Source organism: Ranitomeya variabilis, chromosome 6 (assembly GCF_051348905.1).
Source record: "Ranitomeya variabilis isolate aRanVar5 chromosome 6, aRanVar5.hap1, whole genome shotgun sequence".
Lineage (NCBI taxonomy): Eukaryota > Metazoa > Chordata > Amphibia > Anura > Dendrobatidae > Ranitomeya > Ranitomeya variabilis.
The window spans coordinates 336,266,036-336,286,955 of record NC_135237.1 but is presented as its reverse complement, the minus strand read 5'-3'; the positions used below and the strand labels follow the sequence as shown (position 1 = coordinate 336,286,955).

The following is a 20,920-nucleotide window of genomic DNA, read 5'->3' as shown; positions in this document are numbered from 1 at the left end:
TTAAGAATATTTACTCACTTACATCACAAGAAAACATAATATCTATGTAAATCTCATGTGGGATTAATTTGATGTTTAAAAGCTATAAAATATAGTAACACCTAATGACAGGAAGTGTTTCATGGCTGTAATATTCAGCAGGTTTGTCATTAAATGATTTAAAATTGGTTTATTTATTTCTCCCTCACATAAGTTACTGTGGCCCCTTGGTCACGCTGCTGCTGCCGCACAGTAATTGAGTGCATCTAGGCCTTTTACAACTTTGATCTAGATTTCTGTTTTTAATGTTCCCTGTCAGTCACCAGTGACTGAATTTGAATAGACATTATGTCACCTCCTTGGCAGAAGTAAATATAATGTCTAACACCTAAATAACTTGTGCCAGGCGAGCGTAATGCAAATGATGACAAGATAAGTACACAATTTTGCACCTGCAGGAAGAATTATTCAAACGGGTGAACATGGACAAGATGTGTCCTATTTGCTGCTCCTCCTTGTAGCATACAGCTGTTTTTTTTACTAACTGTGTACAGCAATTATGAAACCTAACTTCTGCTGCGCCCAAAAACAAACTAAAAATGGTCAGAAAACGTCACTTAAATGACAAAAATATGAAATGTTTGTGCTTACATTAATTTTACCCAGTGTGAGCCCTTTTAAAAAAAAATGTTCATAGACTGAAAATCCTCTTTAATTACTAATAGGGGGTTTATCAGTCTATGAAACATTTTCTTAAAATGGCTCAAAAAACATTTAAAAAATTCCTTTTTGGTGTGCTGTTTCTTTATATACTAATTATTCCATTTCCTGTCTTGTTACACTGGAAATACCTTCTCAGCCAATCAGTGGTTGCAGCGGTGACCAATCTCAGTCAGAAATTGGCAGAACAAGAACTTCTGTCAATTTCCAGTGTATCGAGAACCAACCAGGAAGAAAGACAAGTGGGGACCAGGTAAGTCCCGAAATAGGATCAACTAGGAATTGATGAGAATTCTATTCCTTATTTTATTATTACTTAACAGGCCTAATTTCTTTTAAGGACATTTTTATTGGCTGAAAACCCCCTTTAAATCACTACATGTAAGAAAATTTACATGTACAATGTGTGAAAATGTATTATTTGTGGTTGATTGCTCCTTTTCCTACTTTAAATGTTCAGTAGGGGCTAAGGTGGGAAAACGAAAATGATAGCCCACAAGTACACAGGGAACTAACAACACAGCTATCAGAAAAGAGGTAGTTAGACAAAAAAACGCTAATAAACTGTGATAATACATATCATGCTGTCAGCTAATTCATGCTGCCCAAACCATGAGCAGCATGGATCAAAGCTTAGAGATGCACCTGACCGGCTTCTCCCGCACTGCTTCAAGGTGATTGACAGGTCTCTAACTTTGAACACACTTGGGACAGAGCTGTCAATCACCTATAGTGGTGGAAGACGAAGAAGGCTGGAGACAGCACCATACTACTCATGTCTCTCCTCATAGTCCAGAGACAAATATCCAAACTACGTTTCCTCTGACCTGGCTGCAGTTGAGTAGCTAGGCTCTGATTCCTGCTGACTGTGGTGTGGGCAGCATGAATCAGCTGACGGGTTAAATAACCTGTGGCGCTTTCATTCACTATGAATCACATGTCTCAAAAAATAATGGCACAATCTTATTACAAACCAGTATGATAAAAATATTGTTTTATCAATGTATCTTTTCTTTCTGTATTGATCTGCTGCTGATGCACTGATATGGGGCAGATGTGCAGACACTGTTATGGTGGAGATCTGCTGCTGGAGGGTAACAGGTTGTGCAACATTCTAGTGTTGGGACAACAGTGTTGCACAAGCTGTGTGACTCGGCAGCTGTTGCCAAACTACAGCTCTCATCATCCCAACCTGTCCAAGCATGATGGCAGTTGAAGTTTTGTAACAGCTGCAGCGCCTCTTTGACAGGTGGACCTGCAATGGAATTTGCCTATGTTAAAGAGAGCCTGCCATCACGATCTAACATGTTAAAGTAAAAGTATGGCCATAATGGCCCTGTTAAACGGATTTAATTGATGGGTTGGGTCTTCAGCTCTGTCGTGGTCCCTCCGCATTTGAATGAGCCTACTTTTTAACATTTCACACCATGAGCGATGCTTATGCACAGGCACATTCATGTCCCAGCATTCTCCAGCAAAATGGCGCCAGGGGCAGTGCATTCTCAGCATTCTCTGTTGGCCTGTAGCAAAATGGCACGGTGGCTTTATGACGAGCCGAGATCTTGACCTGCAAATGCACCGCCATCAGCACCATTTTACTGGAGACTAATAGAGGAAAAGCCCTGCTCCTGCCTCCTGTGATCCCCGCTCCACAGCTGCCACCCACCCACAGCGGGCCAGGTAAGCTACATTTGGACTATAAGGCACACCACAGTTTTTTGCATTGCTGTCCTCTGAAGATGTCCTGGAGCCACGGTGATAGAGGCTGGGGGCAAGTGATTGCGGCCCCAGCCTCTTGTGACATCATATTTTAGACTTCTCTCAAATGAAATTCACAGGAAGTTAAGTAAATTTTGGATAACTAGAGGAGAAAGACCTGTGAAGACTCAGACTTCAAGGTTTCAGAAATGCAGCTCTTAAGGAACTTAGAAAGAGGATAGGAGGGATCCAATGGCTAGATGTCCTTAAGGACAGAAATGTCCAGAAATGTCCAGAAAGGATGCAAAATTTAAAAAATTAGATTCTCAAAGAACAATTGTTAATAATTCCTAAAAGATGGAAGAATAGGAAGCATTTTAAGGATACCAGAATTGATGAACACAGAACTTAAACATATGCTAAAAAGGAAGAAAGACATATTTATCAAAAGGAAAGAGGGGGTATATCTAAAGAAGAATATAATGTAGTAGGCAGAATCTGCAGGGCACGCATCAGATTAACTAAAGCTGATAATGAATTAAGGCTTGCAAGAGATGTCAAAAGCAATAAAAAAGCATTTTGGGGGTATGTCAAAAGTAAAAGAAAATTCAAAGATGCTGGCCGGTGAAACGCGTTTTGGGGTGAGGGGATGCCAAGAGCACACTATGTTCCACAGGCAATTAGTCCATCCAGGTCTTTCTACATCATTTATGCAAGGTTAAACTGATGACTCTTTAGATACATGGGAGTCAGTTATTTATAGTTCACACGGTCAGCCCTTGTCTTACCATATTCAAGGGCCCTGCATGTTTTTACTGTATCGTTAATGTATCTTGTAGCTATATTTTATGCTAGATATATTTACTCTAATTAACCTGTGGTGTTACTATTTGTCTCATGTGAGAGGCTATTTTGCTAACAGTTCTTAATATACCAATTTGATATTGATACATATTGTGGTAGTGCTCCTATTATGGGTTTACTACGTATTTGCACTTACCCAGTGTAGTCATTCACTTTATACTGTAGTTTACATTCCATTGTTTCTATTTTTTTATATAGTGCTTGGTGTCCCCTAAAACGGCATTTTTGCTTTATGTCTTTTTTAATATTGACTAATAAAATTATTGGTTTTATATTATTTTGTGGGATCTCTTCTTTTGTCCTGAATGTTTTATATATGGGATTGGTTATCTTATTGTTTATGAAGTGCCCCTTTGATGTAGGACACATGTTGATCTAACACTCTAGAGGGATCAACTTTATTCTCATTTGGACAAAGAAAGACTAGAAACAATGGAATGAAACTGAAAGTGAGAAGATATAGATTAGATATTAGAAAAAAAGATTTGACAGTGAGGGTGATCAATGACTGGAACAGGCTGCCAAAAGAGATCTTGCGTTCCCCCACTATGGAAGTCTTCAAACAGAGGTTGGACGGACATCTGTCTGAGATGATTTCGAGAATCCTGCATTGAGCAGGGGGTTGGACCAGTTGACCCTGGAGGTCCCTTCCAACTCTACATTTCTATAATTCTATGATTAAAATAAATTAGGGATTAGCATGATAGGGAGACGTGTAGGGTATTGTATAATAAAGCTAATTAAAAAAGTGGTTGGGGTGTAAAAGTAGATACTTAAAAAGGACATTTTAGGTATTGGTCCACCTCTTTAATATGAGACGAGTGGGGCTGTCACTGACTGCTTCAAACTATAACAATATGTGAGAAGAACCTTAGATAGCGTTTACACCATCCTTCTCGCTTTGAGAAATTCCTGCAATGGAAAGCTACGATGTGTACCATGGTCAAAAGGCTCCCATTCAAAAAGAGGTGAGGTGTACTGCATGAATTATATATTTTACTGTATGTATCTGCAACCAATATCGTAACAGAAATACAGTATATGCCGTTGTATACTATAGTAAAAATAACCTCTGCTGGATCATGGATGCATGGTGACCTGCATGTATGTTTGAACGTAAAGCGTCTGCACAAAAAGCGTTCCTGATGCATGCATACATATTCACAAAGCGAGATATGAACATTGTCTTATTTTCATATTTGGATCATATTACCTTTTTTTAAAAACTTCAAATATTAACATGAGAAAAACAGCAATGTAGTTCAGTACAAAATCTTTATTCCAGAACCTAATAATTATAAAACCAGACAAATAAATAAAAATATATTATAAGTCTGTATACTGTACTCTATAAAACCATTATTCCAGAATGTGCTTGTTATAATCACATAAAAACAAAAACTTATTAACCCTTAACCCCGGGCCATTTTTTCATTTTTGCGTTTTTGTTTTTTGCTCCTCTTCTTCCCAGAGCCATAACTTTTTTTATTTTTCTGTCAAAATGGCCATTTGAGGGCTTGTTTTTTGCTGGACAAGTTGTACTTTTGAACGACACCATTGGTTTTAACATATAATGTACTGGAAAACAGGACAAAAACATTCCAAGTGCGGTGAAATTGCGAAAAAAAGTGCAATTCCACTGTTGTTTGTTGTTTGTTTTTTTACCATGTTCCCTAAATGCTAAAATCGACCTGCAAATATGATTCTCCAGGTCATTACGAGCTCATAGACACCAAACATGTCTAGGTTCTTTTTTATTTAAATGGGGAAAAAAAAATCCAAACTTTGGTAAAAAGGATTTTATTGCAATGTAGCGGCAACCAAAAAAACATAATTCTGGTGTTTTGACTTTTTTTCTTGTTATGCGGTTTAGTGATCAGATTAATTCTTTTTTTAAATTGATAGATTGGGCAATTCTGAATGCAGCCAAACATGTCTATGTTAGATTTTTTTTATTGTTTTATTTTAAATGGAGCAAAAGGGGGTGATTTCAACTTTTGTATTATTTTTTTAATAACATTATTTTTTTACTTTTTGCATGCTTCAATAGTCTCCATGGGAGACTAGAAGCTGCACTTATTCGATCGGCTCTGCTACATACAGGCGATGATCAGATCACCTGTATGTAGCAGAATTGCTGACTTGCTATTAGCGCCAACCACTGGGCGGCGCTCATAGCAATCCGGCTATGACAACCATAGAGGTCTGCTGGAGACCTCTGGTTGTCATGCCAACCCATTGGTGACCCGCAATCACGTGACGGGGTTACCGATGGGCGGGATTTCCAGCGCGCTTGCCAGAAGCATGAGTTAAATGCCGCTGTCAGAGATCGTCAGCGGCATTTAACGGGTTAACATCCGCGGGTGGATCGCAATTCCACCTGTGGCTGTTAGAGGCACATGTCAGCTGTTCAAAACAGCTGACATATGCCAGGAAAGATGTGGGCTCAGCACCGGAGCCCACATCAAAGGGAGGGAGTCCAACGTGGGCGTATTATTAAGCCCAATGTTGGAAAGGGGTAAAATAATAAAAAGATATATGCTATTATTGTCTTTATTATCATATATATTTTTTACATTTGAAACCCCTTTAAATAGAAATGCTTAGTGGACCATCATTTCTATTTGCTCCAGGTATTCTCACTTGGGAAATTATATGCTGGTTCCACCTCTGGAACCCATTCCAATCCTGTGAATGAAGGGGTCACAGTTGCAGTTCAGCACAGCTGTCTCCTTACTATTTTCTCTAATGATACAGGTCCTACTGGCTACTAGCGGGCGGTATATGGTACTTTAGCAAGGTCTCATTCAGGTGAATGCAGGTATCTGGGAGCGCTGCTAGGCTGAGAAGATTTAGAAGGATGTGTACTGATAAATCAGTGCGATGGCCCCTTCATGCTCAGAACAATGGGGTGCTAAGTAGTAGGGCCCCAACTGATTACATAGTAATAAATGCCATCAAAGGATATTGGAAAATTGTATAACTTTTTCATTTTTCAGAGAATGACCATAATTATTGGACACTGGAAACCCCCCTTAAGAATAGTACTTGGTAGGCTGCATTTTTTTGTGTGAACCAAATTGATCTGGAGAGGTAATTAGAACAAAGAGGGGAAGACGTGATGTTCTGCACTGAGGTTACGACTGGAGCTCAAAATATGCACATTATAAGGACATTGATACAAGAAGGGAAAGCATGATGAATGGGCTGGGAAAACAGAAACTAGGAGGGGTGTGACAGAACATTTGCTCTGCTCTGAAAGCAAAATTAGCCTGTATTATTCTTAGGTTCAGAGAATAAATCAGAATGTGAATTGCCATATCAGATATGAAAAAGATATGCATTGTGCAAGCGGCTTAACCTTCTAGGGGTCTTGAAGGGACAGAGTACATGGTCATTTCTGCACCATTTGGAAACTATTGACTGTTCACAATATAATGCAGTTCTGTCTATGCATGTCCCAGGATGAAGACCACGCTGCAATATCTAGCGCAGCCATTACTAAATGTACAGCGCGCAGGTAGGCAATGCGCTTGGTCAAGGAGCACATTCCCTTCAAGAGGCTGATTGGTAGGGCTGCTGAGATTTTTACCCCCACCAATCTGTCACTGAAGGTCTATCCTTAAGTGATCTAAGACATTTTAAATGATTTTAAAAAAAGCTTGACTTTTTTTTTTTTAATGGAACCTAGGATAAGAACATCATCTCATCTCAGAATCAACACTCATAGCTAAGCAGTTAACGAGCATCTACTTACGAAGGCTGTAAGGTTTGCTTAGGAAAAGAAGACGTCTATTGCAGCATATAGAGCTCCATCATGAATCAACAAGCCTTTTGAGAAAAGAGCAATTCTTACTAACACGTCATTAGGGAAAGAGTTTGTGCCAAGTGAACCAAATAATTAATATGAGACAGAAAGTAGCAATTGGGGTGGGAAAAATATTAATGGCGTTATTTATTTGCACTTTGCTCAGGCTTTGATCTGGTGAAGCCCAAGAAGTTCAAATATAACACTTAAAGGACATAACGTGGTACAGACTGACTCCAAACTACAGGACAAACATCACATGTGGTAAGGCACTAAGGTGTGACCCGACCCAAAATCCACTCTGAGCTAATCATAGACCATGAAAGGGTTGCCTATGTCAACCAAGCCCTTGTAAATTTGCAAACGATCATTACTAGTACTGTATAAATGCATGCGCTCTTCTCTAGTATGCCAACTATATTTTTTTTGGTCATGATGCCAAATATGATGCAACATATGATCTAATCATTACCATAAAAACATTAAAAAAAGTCTAAAGTAGTACTCTACAGTAGGAGAAGTTGCAGCATAACTGTTAGGTTATATCACCTAATAAAACATTTGAGGACTTGTATCTTAATTTGCACAAAGGACCTCAGATAAGTGGTTGAAATAGCAAAATGGAGAATTTATGGAAGTTGAAGGTGAAGGAAGGTGTGCTAGCTTATTCTACATGTAGCCCTATTCTGTGGCTTTGTCCCATACAATGTCAATAGCGACATCACTAGACTACAAAAAATGGTAAACCATGGCTGTCATTCTGACAATACAGGTGATACTGTTATTAGCAATATAGGCAAACACACTCCCTAGGGCTGCCACCTATCTGATACCCATGGAGGCTGCAAAGTTTTGTAACATAAAAGCTTTTATGTAAAAGGTAACCATGGGCAAAAACTGAACATGGTGCCTTTCATTTAAAAAATGTAAAAGTAATGATCCTAATTCGTATACTGCTCCATCTCGCCTATGTTGTATGGTATGTGCTTGAGAGACTACATAAATATAATGTTTCCCTTTGTTTCACAATTTGTTGCTGTGTTGACGGCTTTACTCATGTGTCCACCACATGTATGCAAATGATTGAGGTTAATAGACATTTGAAGTTATGGAACCCAAATATTCCTGATGACGACCCAGCAGTAAACAGAACATAGACACAAAAATTGATATTTATGGTAAGATGCATATATGACGCACCATTACTTATAATAACAGAAGACATGAATCATATAAAACCAAATAGCACTTTAGTAGCAAACATTTTCACATCTTTTCCGGTCAGGGGCATGAATCCAAAAAAACAAAAAAATGAGCTATTAGCATACTAGGGGTAAATAGCACACAGACACTGGGGAATGCATAGACCAATTAGTCAAAGTCATCCTTGCAACATCAATAAACCCTCATTTCCTGTTACATAATTTCTCACTGTGGCTAAAATCGAAGATTTTTTTTTTTTTTAAGAAAACTGTTGGATTCAACCTAGCCACATTACAAGACCACACTGCAGCTAAGTAATTTGTATAATAGTGCTTAAAAGAATAATGCCGTCTGCAGCACTATTCCTTGAGCCCGATCCATCAAGACTGGCATGATGAACAATGATGTGGGGAAGTTCTGGAGTTATGATGCGCCTGATTCATGAAGAGGAGCACACCTCTTCATGAATCAGGAGCGTCAGACGAGTGGTGTACACTTCTGTGTGCGACTTGCCACAAATCCTACTCTAGCCCCTGATGGAGTAACCTTTGTGGCTTAGCATAGGCCACCACTTGTTATGTATTTGACTAGCGGTTGTCACTATGCCCCCATCCATTTAGGAAGAGCTAGAAGAAACTGGTGTGAGGACGCCAATAGTTGCAAATTGTTGTGACTTTTCAAAGCTTTTATACCAGACTCCTGAGTCCTGGCATTAAGGCTTTGATGAATTCGGCCCTTTGTGTTACAAATTCTGAAGTCACAGAAGATTTCTCCAGGACTCTTTGAAAATGAAAGTTGATTTCATGCGACTCATCATTCAAAAAATACTATAGATAACTCTATGTAACAGATGAACATAACCCATGGAGTTATAGAATACACAAGGTGTCTTGTGGTATCTGGCACCAAGAGTTTATCAGCAAATTCATTAATTCATATTACAATGTGGAGTCTCCATGGATTGGACTTGTTTTCCATCACATTCTACAAACTGCGAGTGGCAGAACATATCTTCCTGCTATTAGAGGCTAGTGCCATTGAGGGATACTGTTGACATGAATGTAACAACCACATGTAAGGACTAGAGTTGGTGTGAATCGATTCGCAGGACCCAGTTCATTGGCCACATCATTAGCCTATGGTTGCTGGACTGGAGCTGTTACACGCCTGTTCTGGGTCCGGGCTCAGTTACCTTCACCTTGATCCACTAAATTCTGTTGTGCTCCATGTCAGGCTTTGCAAGTGGCCCATCATGCTCCCATGTGATCATCTGTCTAGGCCTTTATAATGCTTGACTTTGCACCACTACCTGCTTCATACCTGCTTCTTTGTGTCCTGTCTGCCTGCGGCTTCCAGCCTTTCAAGTACTTGCTTTCCAGTGTCCTGTCTGCCTGCTGCCACCAGTGCTTCTAGTGCCTCCTTCATACCTATTTTCCAGTGTCCTCTCTGCCTTCAGCCTCCTGTGCTCGCTCCACACTCCCTGGATGCCTACTGCTGCTGCAACAACGATCGGGATCTGTGTGCCTACCCGAATCTGGGTTTAGAGGATCGACCTCACAACGTGGACCCTTAACAGAAACCATGAGAACTGTCTCCTGCCCAGCCGCACCAACAGCTCCTCTTTTAATTAGCCAACCTGGCGCAACATCATATGTGTCTGGCTGCTTTGATGACATCACACCAGGCTGGCAAATCAAAAGAAGAGCCACAGATGGTGGGAGAAAGGGGGCAGTCCTCAGGGATTCTGTCTTAAAGCTAAAGAATACAAATGCAGCCAATTAATTGGGTCCTGCAAATCAATTTGCACCCACTCTAGTCAGGACCCAAAAGTTTTGAAGCAAGACTGCACATCACACTTCCTCTGCCAGTTTTTTTTCTCTATAGTGCTTCCTGTTACCATTTATTTCCCAAGTGACACAACTACCATCAGTTATTCACATAATGTAAAAAAATGTTATTCATGAGAGCAAGTCATGTTCCTCCATTGCATAATGCTCCTTTCGTCAGTGGACCAGTGGACTGGGGTCAGCATGGGCACTCTGAATGGTATTTGGCTTTTAAGTCCTCTATGTTGTGACTAATTTCTATCATAGCCAGGATTAATTTCTGCTATAGTGACTCTTCTGTGGAATTGGACTACATGGACTAGCCATTGTTCCCCACATGCGTCATGGAACCATTAGTGGCCATTACACTGTTGCTGGTCCACAAGTTGTTATTCCTTAGACCACTTTTAGTTGGCACTAGCCTGGGAGCCTGTAAACCAAATTTGATCGCAGTCAAAGTTGCTTAGATCTTTATGCACACCCAGTTTTCTGCTTCGAATACGTCCACTTCAATAACATGCATCTACACTTTTTGAAGGTTCTCTTTAAAAGATCAGTCAAAGATGGTATATTTTTAGTATACAGTGGGTACGGAAAGCATTCAGACCAATTTATATTTTTCACTCTTTGTTTCATTGCAGCCATTTGGTAAATTAAAAAAAGTTCATTTTTTTCTCATTAATGTACACTCTGCACCAAATCTTGACTAAAGAAAAAAACAGAAATGTTGAAATTTTGGGGGTATGAATACTTTCCATACCCACTGTATATCCATTTAACAAGTCTGTTTTTTCTAAGAAAGTGTTTTAAGTTAACCCTTCCTTGATGTGTAAAGCTTTTTAAATGTTCAAAAGATCATAACCATTCCATGATCATCATGGAAAGAGACGATTCACACATTGAAAGGGTTACAAGAAACAGAGAAAAAGAATGAAAAGATGTCATTCCCAATCCCACACAAAGACATAAAATAGACAGATGATGGCCAAAATTGTAGAACTGGAAGATGAGGAGCTGTGATTTATGATGTCATAAGACTCCTTGATAGACTTTGCAGATCTATTCTCTTTATTTGCAGAAAGTGGATTCTCCATGTTGCGACTGTGAACTCATGGTATAGTACTGATGTTAAACTATGTAACGTCTGCCTGAAAATGCACTGGATGAATGAAACACCTCTAACAGCTTATTCAGTGTAACCATTAAACCACTATTTTCAGAAAATAATGTAAAAGATCTGCTAACAGAAAGAAAATTACAGTTTGCAAATGAGACTATTTTTTCAGAATATCTCTTTCTTTCAGTCAACCGTGCTCAGCAATCCACCATCGCCTTGTGGTCAAAATTGTTTGCAGCAAAGTGTTTTTTTTACTTAGAAGAAACATATTTGGTGATTATTGAGGGATTGGAGTAACCCTTTCAGAGCTGAAGTCATAGAAACAGCACAGTGTAAACCAAGTGCTACCACAAAGCAAAGTAAAGTTGGTTCATGTGCACTGTTCACCTTTTTTTAATATGACGTGCATAATAGTATGGTCACGACATGGCAGTATTCGGGCGCATGCTTTTATTTTTCTACTATATAGTGCTATGCTTGACATCACTCACTATGTACAGTAATGCTGAAAAGCACTGTGGCCCTTATGTGGGAATGCTGGCTGTACTGACATCTAGTGAGCAATTTCAAAACCACACTCATGTTTGTGATGCAGCAATCACTTTTCATAAGCTGATCTTCAGAAAATAAATTTAAAATAAAAAATAGCATTCAAAATAAAGTGGTACATTTTGGGGCAATGCCATTTCTCTTACAGCGAACTTTTCATAGTTAATACTTCTTAAAATGGTCACACCGCACTCTAGGCCACATACAGGTCTTTTTAAAATGGGATCTTATTCTCAGAATTGTTCAGCATTTTTATCTGTAATCAGTATCTGTAAGAGCAGAGAGAGTAAAAGAGCAACAACTGGCCACTTTTGACCTAGTGGCAGGTCCTCTTAAAGCTAGCTATATACAATGGATAGCTGTCAGTCAAATGTTTGTTCTGACTTCAGCTATCTTTCCTGACTCTCCCATACACATGGGTGCTCAACACTTAAGTGGTTTCAATGAGGAGACACACTTCTGGCAGTGGCCTTTCACCCCTGAAAACAAAAGTTGAAATTCTAATTGTTGATGGAGAGCCGAGATTACCCAATACTAGAGTTGAGCGACTTTTACTTTTTTAGGATCGAGTCAGGTTTCGCGAAACCCGACTTTGTCAAAAGTCGGGTCGGGTGAAATCGGCCGATTATTGCGAAAAGTCGGGGATCCGACTGAAACACGAAACCCAATGCAAGTCAATGGGGAATCAAAGTCGGCAGTGAGTGGAGGACAGGAAAACACCTACAGTGCCCATTTTAATGCCAAAAACATCAATTCTTGTTATTTAAGCTTGTCAATCTTAATTTACCTTATAATAATAGTTAGGCATTGAAAATTGGGGGTCATTTGGCTAAAGTTGTGGGGGGGGGGGGTAGGGCTGGCTCAAGTTTTTCGTGGGCCCAGGAAACGCGGACTACGTCACGGCGGTGGAGCAGGGAGAGGTAAGTATTTCAACTTTGCAAGTGCTGTGATCCTGAGCAAGCAGGGGGGGCACACTCGTTCGTATTGGCACTGGCACGGGGCCCCTCAAAGTACGGCGGTATGTTTGACGGCGGGGGCACCTCCCACCGGCAGAGACACTTTGGCGTACTATGAGGGGCCCTGTGCCAGTGACGTCGCCAACGAGTATGCCCCCCCACCTGATGAAGAAACCTGCACTTTCATCTGCACCTTCCTCTTTGTCCCCGTGTAAGGTGGTATAGTATGCGGGAAGGGGAACCAGACTTTCAGCAGGGTCAGATACTGGCTGTGTAGAGTGCAAGGGGAATGTAGTGGTCTGGGTCAATGTACCAGCAGACTCATCTAGCACCGGCTGGGCAATGGGCAGGATGAGGAGGAAACATAGATATAGGTTCAAATAATAAAGTAGGCTACATGCAGTTCAAAATTGGTAACAGGACTAAACAGGCGGCATTGCTTTGTTCAGTAGAGGACAACTGTAATGAGTGGCAGACACAGCTAGTAGGCCCAAATATTAAAGTAGGCTAAATGCAGTTCAAAACTGGTAACAGGACTAAACAGGCGGCATTGCTTTGTGCAGTGGAGGACAACTGTAATGAGTGGCAGACACAGTTAGTAGGCCCAAGTAATAAAGTGGGCCAAATGAAGTTCAAAATTGGTAACAGGAGTAAACAGGCGGCACTGCTTTGTTCAGTGGAGGAGAACAACAAGCAGCGGCAGACACCATTAGTAGGCCCAACCAAACAAGTAGGCCAAAAGCTGTTTAATATCTGATATAGGCTGAAAATTGAAGCTCAGCTTTGTTCAGTGTGTTACCTCGGCTCCTGTTCCTGGCGCTTCCCCTGCTGCCGAGTCCAGGTCAGCTGATGTCCTTGCTGCGTCCTCCTCACTCCGGGGCTCGGTGCTTGCATCCCGGCGCGCGTCCTCCCTGCACTCAGCTGCGCGCACCTGTGGGTTGCGCAGGCGCAGTAGGTTCTGACTGCGCGCGCTCCCTCTGCTCTTCTATCCCTCCATGACCTGACCCGGAAGTTCTTCCTGCCAATCAGTGTCTGGCCTCAAGTATTTCTGGCCCTCCTCTCTTTGTGGAGGCGCCTGATTATTGTGTTTTCCTGCTTTAGTTAGGCCGCATAGTTTTCTGTGCTTTACCAGTCCTGTGCATTCCCAGTCTTGTGCCTTGCCAGCCCTGTGTTGTTTAACCTCTTGTTCTCCTTTTTTCTCTTTCAGTTCCTGCTCCTGTGTTCTGCAGTTCCTGTGTTTTCCCTTTCCTCAGTCCGATCCTCTGCTCCTTTACTTCTCACCCAGGTTCTCCTCCTTCACCTTCTTCCCTTTCTGTTTTTCCCCGTTTTTCTCCCTGTTTCCTTTCCTGGAGCCGATCCCTGGTCCTGGCCTCCGTGGTACTAGTTTTCCCTGTGCCTGCCTTCTAACAGTCCCTGTATAGGGGTTGGTTCCACTCTCGAGTGCTCGCTCAGGGGAGGTTCGGTGCCACGGTCCAGTGGGTCCACTCTTTGTTTCCGTCGCCTTCGGCGTAACAGACTGCACTCGGACGAAATCTGAGTGCAGCCTGATTCTAACAGAATAATCAGGCCATGGACCCCGCTGGGGCCTCAGCCCAGAAGGAGTTGGTTTTATTGCGTGAAAACCAGACTCGCATCATGTCTTTTATGAAGACAAAGGATTCCCGCTTGTCTGCTTTACAAGCCGTGGATCCTGGGAATGCTACTCAGCTGGCCAGCCTCCAGCAAGAGCTGGTACAGCAGCGTGATACCCAGGCGCACATCCTGTCTTATATGGCGTCCGTGGATGATCGCTTACATTCCTGGCAATCGGCTTCTTCGCAAAGTTCTTCCCGACCTCCTGATACTGCCACAGCGCCTACTCCTCGTTTGGGAAAACCATCTCGCTATAGCGGCGATCCCAAACTGTGTCGGGGTTTCCTCAACCAGTGTCGTTTACACTTCGAGTTGTTGCCCCAACAGTACCCTACCGACCGGGCTAAGGTCGCCTTTATCGTGTCTCATTTGGAGGGTGAGGCCCTTTCCTGGGTGAATCCCCTCTGGGAACGAGACGACCCTATTGTGACCAGTATAGTCACCTTTTTGGACACTTTCAGAAGGGTTTTTGATGAGCCCAGAAGGCTTGCTTCCACGACTGAGGCTCTTTTTAATCTTCATCAGGGTACCCTCTCTGTGAGACCGTATGCCATACACTTTCGTACCCTATCTTCTGAACTAGGGTGGAACAACGAGGCGTTGGTAGGAACCTTTTGGCGTGGTTTGTCGGGAAAGATTAAAGATGAGCTCGCAGGACGGAACACTCCTACTTCCTTGGAGGAGCTCATTTCACTTGCTACACGCATTGATTTGCGCTTCCAAGAGCGCTCTAGAGAGGCTGCTAGGGAGAGAAGGCCTATGCGCCCTTCCTCTTCATCTGTTCAGTGTCCTCTCACTCTTCAGCCTTCGGTTTCTTCCGGTAGTGCTGCTCCTGAACCCATGCAGGTTGATCGGGTCAAGATGGCGGACCAACGCAGAAGAGAGAGGCTGGCACAAGGTCTTTGCTTGTACTGTGGTGGAGCATCTCATTTCCTGCGTTCATGTCCTGAGAGGCTGGGAAACGCCTCCACTTAGGACAGGTAAGAGAGGCCTCCCTAAGTGTGTTTGAATCCTCTCCACCTCTTACTCTTTCTGTTCTTATAATTCAGGGTCAGAGACGTGGCTCGGAACTAGCATATTTGGATTCGGGTGCGGCAGGTAACTTTATCCGGCTTAAGGAGGTGAAGAAATACCAGATTCCGGTGGTCGCCCTGAGATGTCCACGAATGATTGCTTCCGTTGATGGCAAGCCTCTGCAGGAGACCGTCTCTATGGTTACCGAGGAGGTAACTCTGCAAGTGGGAGCTCTGCACCAAGAGAAGATTGCTCTCTACGTTTTGCCCAATTTGTCTCATCCCCTTTTGCTCGGTCTTCCTTGGCTTCGGACTCAAGAACCTGTCCTGGATTGGCATTCTGGTGAGATTCTTCGGTGGAGACATCCGTGTGAAGAGAGGTGCTTGGCTTCTGTCCGACCAGTTACGGTCTCTCAATCCTCGTCTGGCCCCGTGGGCTTGCCTCCTGCCTATTGGTCCTTTTGTGACGTTTTCGACAAGAAAGAAGCCGAGACTCTTCCGCCTAATCGGCCCTATGATTGTCCTGTCGAGTTACGTCCCGGAACCACACCGCCCAGAGGTCGGATCTATCCTTTATCCCCTGCTGAGACGTCTGCCATGTCTGAGTACATCCAAGAAAATCTCCCAAAGGGCTTTATAAGGAAATCCTCCTCGCCTGCTGGTGCCGGCTTTTTCTTTGTGAAAAAGAAGGACGGCTCTTTACGTCCCTGCATTGACTATCGAGGTTTGAACGACATCACGGTAAAAAATAAATACCCTCTGCCGTTAATTCCTGAGCTCTTTGATCGCGTGAGAGGGGCGCGGATCTTCTCGAAGTTGGACCTACGTGGAGCCTACAATCTCGTTCGTATTCGCCCAGGGGATGAGTGGAAGACTGCCTTCAACACCCGGGATGGACATTACGAGTATCTTGTCATGCCCTTTGGTTTGTGTAACGCTCACACAGTCTTTCAAGAATTTGTAAACGACATCTTTCAGGATCTGCTTTACTCCTGCGTTGTGGTCTACCTTGATGATATCCTCATCTTCTCAACGGATCTGTCTTCCCACAGAAGAAGCGTTCGTCTGGTCCTGCAGCGCCTCCGGGAGAATCGCCTTTATGCTAAGATGGAAAAGTGTCTCTTCGAACGATCTTCTTTGCCTTTTTTGGGGTATATTGTCTCTGAGAATGGATTGGAGATGGATCCAGAGAAGTTGTCCGCTATCCTTCAGTGGCCTCGTCCGGTTGGGGTGAAAGCTATCCAACGCTTCCTCGGTTTTGCTAACTACTACCGACAATTTATTCCGCATTTCTCGTCTATCATCAAGCCTATCTCCAACCTCACTCGGAAGGGATCCAGTTCTATTGTTTGGTCTCCAGAGGCCGAAGAGGCTTTCTCTAGTCTTAAACAGGCTTTCTCTACTGCACCAGTATTGCATCGGCCTGAGGCTAATAAGCCGTTCATCCTGGAAGTGGACGCCTCTTCCACTGGAGCTGGCGCAGTGTTATCTCAAAAGTCTTCTTCCGGTCGATTGGTTTCCTGAGGATTCTTTTCTAAAGCCTTCTCTCCTGCGGAGTGCAACTATTCTATTGGGATAGAGAGTTGCTAGCCATCAAGATGGCCCTTGAGGAGTGGCGCCATTTGCTGGAGGGAGCTGTTCTTCCGTTTATCATCTTCACTGACCACAAAAATCTGGCCTACATCCAGTCAGCCTGGAGGCTCAATCCCCGACAGGCCAGGTGGTCCTTGTTCTTCGCTCGCTTTGATTTCGAATTGCATTTTCGTCCTGGTCTGAAGAATGTCAAAGCAGATGCCTTATCCCGGTCTTTTCAACCTCAAGATGTGGAGGAGGATCTCTCTCACATCATTGATCCTCTCAAGGTCATCTCTGTGGCTCCCGTGAGGTTGATTACTCCACCGCCTGGCAAGACCTTTGTTCCTGAGACCAAGAGAACTCAAGTGTTGCGGTGGGGCCACTCCTCCAAAATCTCTGGTCATGTCGGGGTTAAAAAGACTTTGGAGCTCATCTCTCGGTTTTACTGGTGGCCCTCTCTCCGCCAAGATGTGATTGGCTTCTCTGCTTTTTGCTCCTCTTGCGCCAAGGTTAAAGTTCCCAGAAGATTACCTTCTGGATTTTTGCTTCCGTTACCTGTTCCTTCTACTCCTTGGCAACACATTGCCTTGGATTTCATCACGGATCTACCCTGCTCTTCCGGTTTCACTACCATCCTGGTAGTAGTAGACCGCTTCTCCAAGATGGCACACTTTGTTCCGTTACAGCAACTACCTTCAGCTCATGAACTGGCAAAAGTTTTTGTCCAGCATATTTTCCAACTTCATGGTTTCCCGTCACACATGGTGTCAGATCGAGGTGTGCAGTTTACTTCTCTCTGCGGTCTGCTGAAGGTCAAATTGGATTTCTCTTCCGCGTATCACCCTCAAACCAACGGGCAAGTGGAACGTGTCAATCAGGTATTGGCGACCTATCTTCGCCATTTCTCTAATGCACATCACGATAATTGGTCAAGTCTTCTTTCATGGGCTGAGTTTGCCTACAATAACCACCCTGGCGAGTCTTCAGGCAAGTCTCCTTTCTTTGTGGTCTATGGCATGCATCCCAGGGTTCCATTGCCCATCTCTGCCTCCGCCGGGGTTCCAGCAGCTGACTCCGTGACTGTGGATTTCTCCAAGATCTGGCTGGAGGCTAAGGAAGCCCTGAAGAGGTCAGGTGAACGCATGAAGAGACATGCTGACAAGAGGCGTCTGGAGGCTCCATCTTTTCTTCCTGGCGAAAAGGTTTGGCTGTCTTCAAAATATATTAGATTGAAGATTCCTTCTTACAAGCTTGGACCTCGTTATATCGGTCCTTTTGAAGTCCTCCGGCGCATTAACAATGTTGCTTACAAGCTCAGGTTACCTGTCTCACTCCGTATTCCTAATGTCTTCCACGTCTCTCTCCTAAAACCGGTCATTCTTAATCGTTTTCATTCCGTTCCTAGTCCTTCTCCTCCTCCAACCTCTGCAGATAACGTTTTTGAGGTGGAGGATATCTTAGCTTCCAAAAGAGTCAGGGGCAAGACATTCTTTTTGGTTGATTGGAAGGGTTTTGGTCCTGAGGAGAGGTCTTGGGAACCTATTGAGAACATTAATGCTCCTCGCATTCTTAAGAAGTTTTTGTCTAAGAGTAGTAGGAGGGGGTGTAAGAGAGGGGGTACTGTTACCTCGGCTCCTGTTCCTGGCGCTTCCCCTGCTGCTGCTGAGTCCAGGTCAGCTGATGTCCTTTCTGCGTCCTCCTCACTCCGGGGCTCGGTGCTTGCATCCCAGCGCGCGTCCTCCCTGCACTCAGCTGCGCGCACCTGTGTGTTGCGCAGGCACAGTAGGTTCTGACTGCGCGCGCTCCCTCTGCTCTTCTATCCCTCCATGACCTGACCCGGAAGTACTTCCTGCCAATCAGTGTCTGGCCTCAGGTATTTCTGGCCCTCCTCCCTTTGTGGAGGCGCCTGATTATTGTGTTTTCCTGCTTTAGTTAGGCCGCATAGTTTTCTGTGCTTTACCAGTCCTGTGCATTCCCAGTCTTGTGCCTTGCCAGCCCTGTGTTGTTTAACCTCTTGTTCTCCTTTTTTCTCTTTCAGTTCCTGCTCCTGTGTTCTGCAGTTCCTGTGTTTTCCCTTTCCTCAGTCCGATCCTCTGCTCCTTTACTTCTCACCCAGGTTCTCCTCCTTCACCTTCTTCCCTTTCTGTTTTTCCCCGTTTTTCTCCCTGTTTCCTTTCCTGGAGCCGATCCCTGGTCCTGGCCTCCGTGGTACTAGTTTTCCCTGTGCCTGCCTTCTAACAGTCCCTGTATAGGGGTTGGTTCCACTCTGGAGTGCTCGCTCAGGGGAGGTTCGGTGCCACGGTCCAGTGGGTCCACTCTTTGTTTCCGTCGCCTTCGGCGTAACAGACTGCACTCGGATGACATCTGAGTGCAGCCTGATTCTAACACAGTGGAGGAGAAAAGCAAGGATCTGCAGACACCGTTAGTAGGCCCAACCAAACAAGTTGGCCAAATGCAGATTAATATCTGATATAGGCTGAAAGCCTGAAAATTGAAGCTCAGCTTTGTTCAGTGGAGGAGAAAAGCAAGGAGCGGCAGATACCGTTAGTAGGCCCAACCAAACAAGTAGGCCAAATGCAGTTTAATATCTGACATAGGCTGAAAGCCTGAAAATTGAAGCTCAGCTTTGTTCAGTGGAGGAGAAAAGCAAGGAGTGGCAGACACCGTTAGTAGGAGAAAAGCAAGGAGCGGCAGACACCGTTAGTAGGCCCAACCAAACAAGTAAGTCAAATGCAATTTCATATTTAATATAGGCTAAAAGCCTGAAAATTGAAGCTCAGCTTTGTTCAGTGGAGGACAGCTGTATTGAGTGGAGCAGACACAGGTAGTAGGCCTAAAATAAAAAAGTAGGCTCAATGCAATTTAAAATAGGTTACAGAATGTCAGGACTCTGAACATTTTTTACCTTTTGTGCATTACTGCCCTCTTCCAAGATGGCGTCTTTGGTCTCATGTGCACTGTGTCTTCCTGCTATAAAACTCCACCCCAGCCTTCAGTCTGTGCTAGAGTATTCTGCCTTGCATCCAGCTCCTGACCTCTGATTACTCCCTGGCTATACACCTGCTCCTGTGAACCTGTGTGGTGATCCTGCTACTTTGCTCTGAGTTCCTGCTGCATACACAAGTTTCCAGTAATCCTCCTTCATCTGCTGCTCGTGTTTACTTCATCTGCATTTGCTGGACATGTAAGCTGCTGCTGCTTTGCTATAACCTGAGACTAATAACCAGGCCTCCCTGGTTGAGCTAAGATATGATTTGAACTGCCTATAAGCATATCTATCTGTGTCTGGACAAAGACAAGGATTTATCGACTTTTATCGTGAGTTATCCTGTAATAATTATAGGGGATAACTCAGGAGACTCTTTGCGTGGAACAAGACAACTACAGGACACAGTTTTAGAAGTGGTAAAGTCTATATTATCACACGGTGATTCAAACAGGTGCAGAGAGAAACTCAAGTCCACAACACTTGGTGCAAATATCAAATGCAGCTCAGCAGTCTATAGGAAACTTCAGAGGAAAATGCAATCAAGCAGAAAGTCTATGAAGCATAATTATTCTTGAGGAAACTTGACACGAATAAATCCTTTGCAACAAAATCAGATTTGGTACCCTGGTGTGAACAGAGGCCAAGGATGTGGTACTTGGGACAATTAATTCAGACCTAAACACGAGAGGAGTACAGGAGATGAATGCTGGAACTGTGGAGGAAGGGGACACGTCAAGGAATTGCATAAGCCGTGATGGCCAATGACTGAGGTGGCCTTTAAACTAAGGGGCCCCACAATTAGGAAGCACACCACTGGGACAGGTTCCACTGCAAGGGGGACTGAAAGCTCCAAAGATATCGTTTCTGAGAGTCTAACTACGTGGGCTGAGTTGAATGGACAGAAGATTTGTTGTCTGATGATACAGGGTCCCTGGTGACTATCATGCCTGAAACATATTTCTGTCAATGGTTAGCAAATGTTGCTCGATCA

General features: G+C 43.6%; 1 protein-coding gene across 1 annotated transcript in view; it reads right to left on the bottom strand.

The window, feature by feature from the left end:
- Positions 1 to 20,920, bottom strand: part of BMP6 (bone morphogenetic protein 6) — a 344,682-nt gene that overhangs the window by 305,861 nt on the left and 17,901 nt on the right. The gene's annotated exons all lie outside the window — the stretch shown is intronic.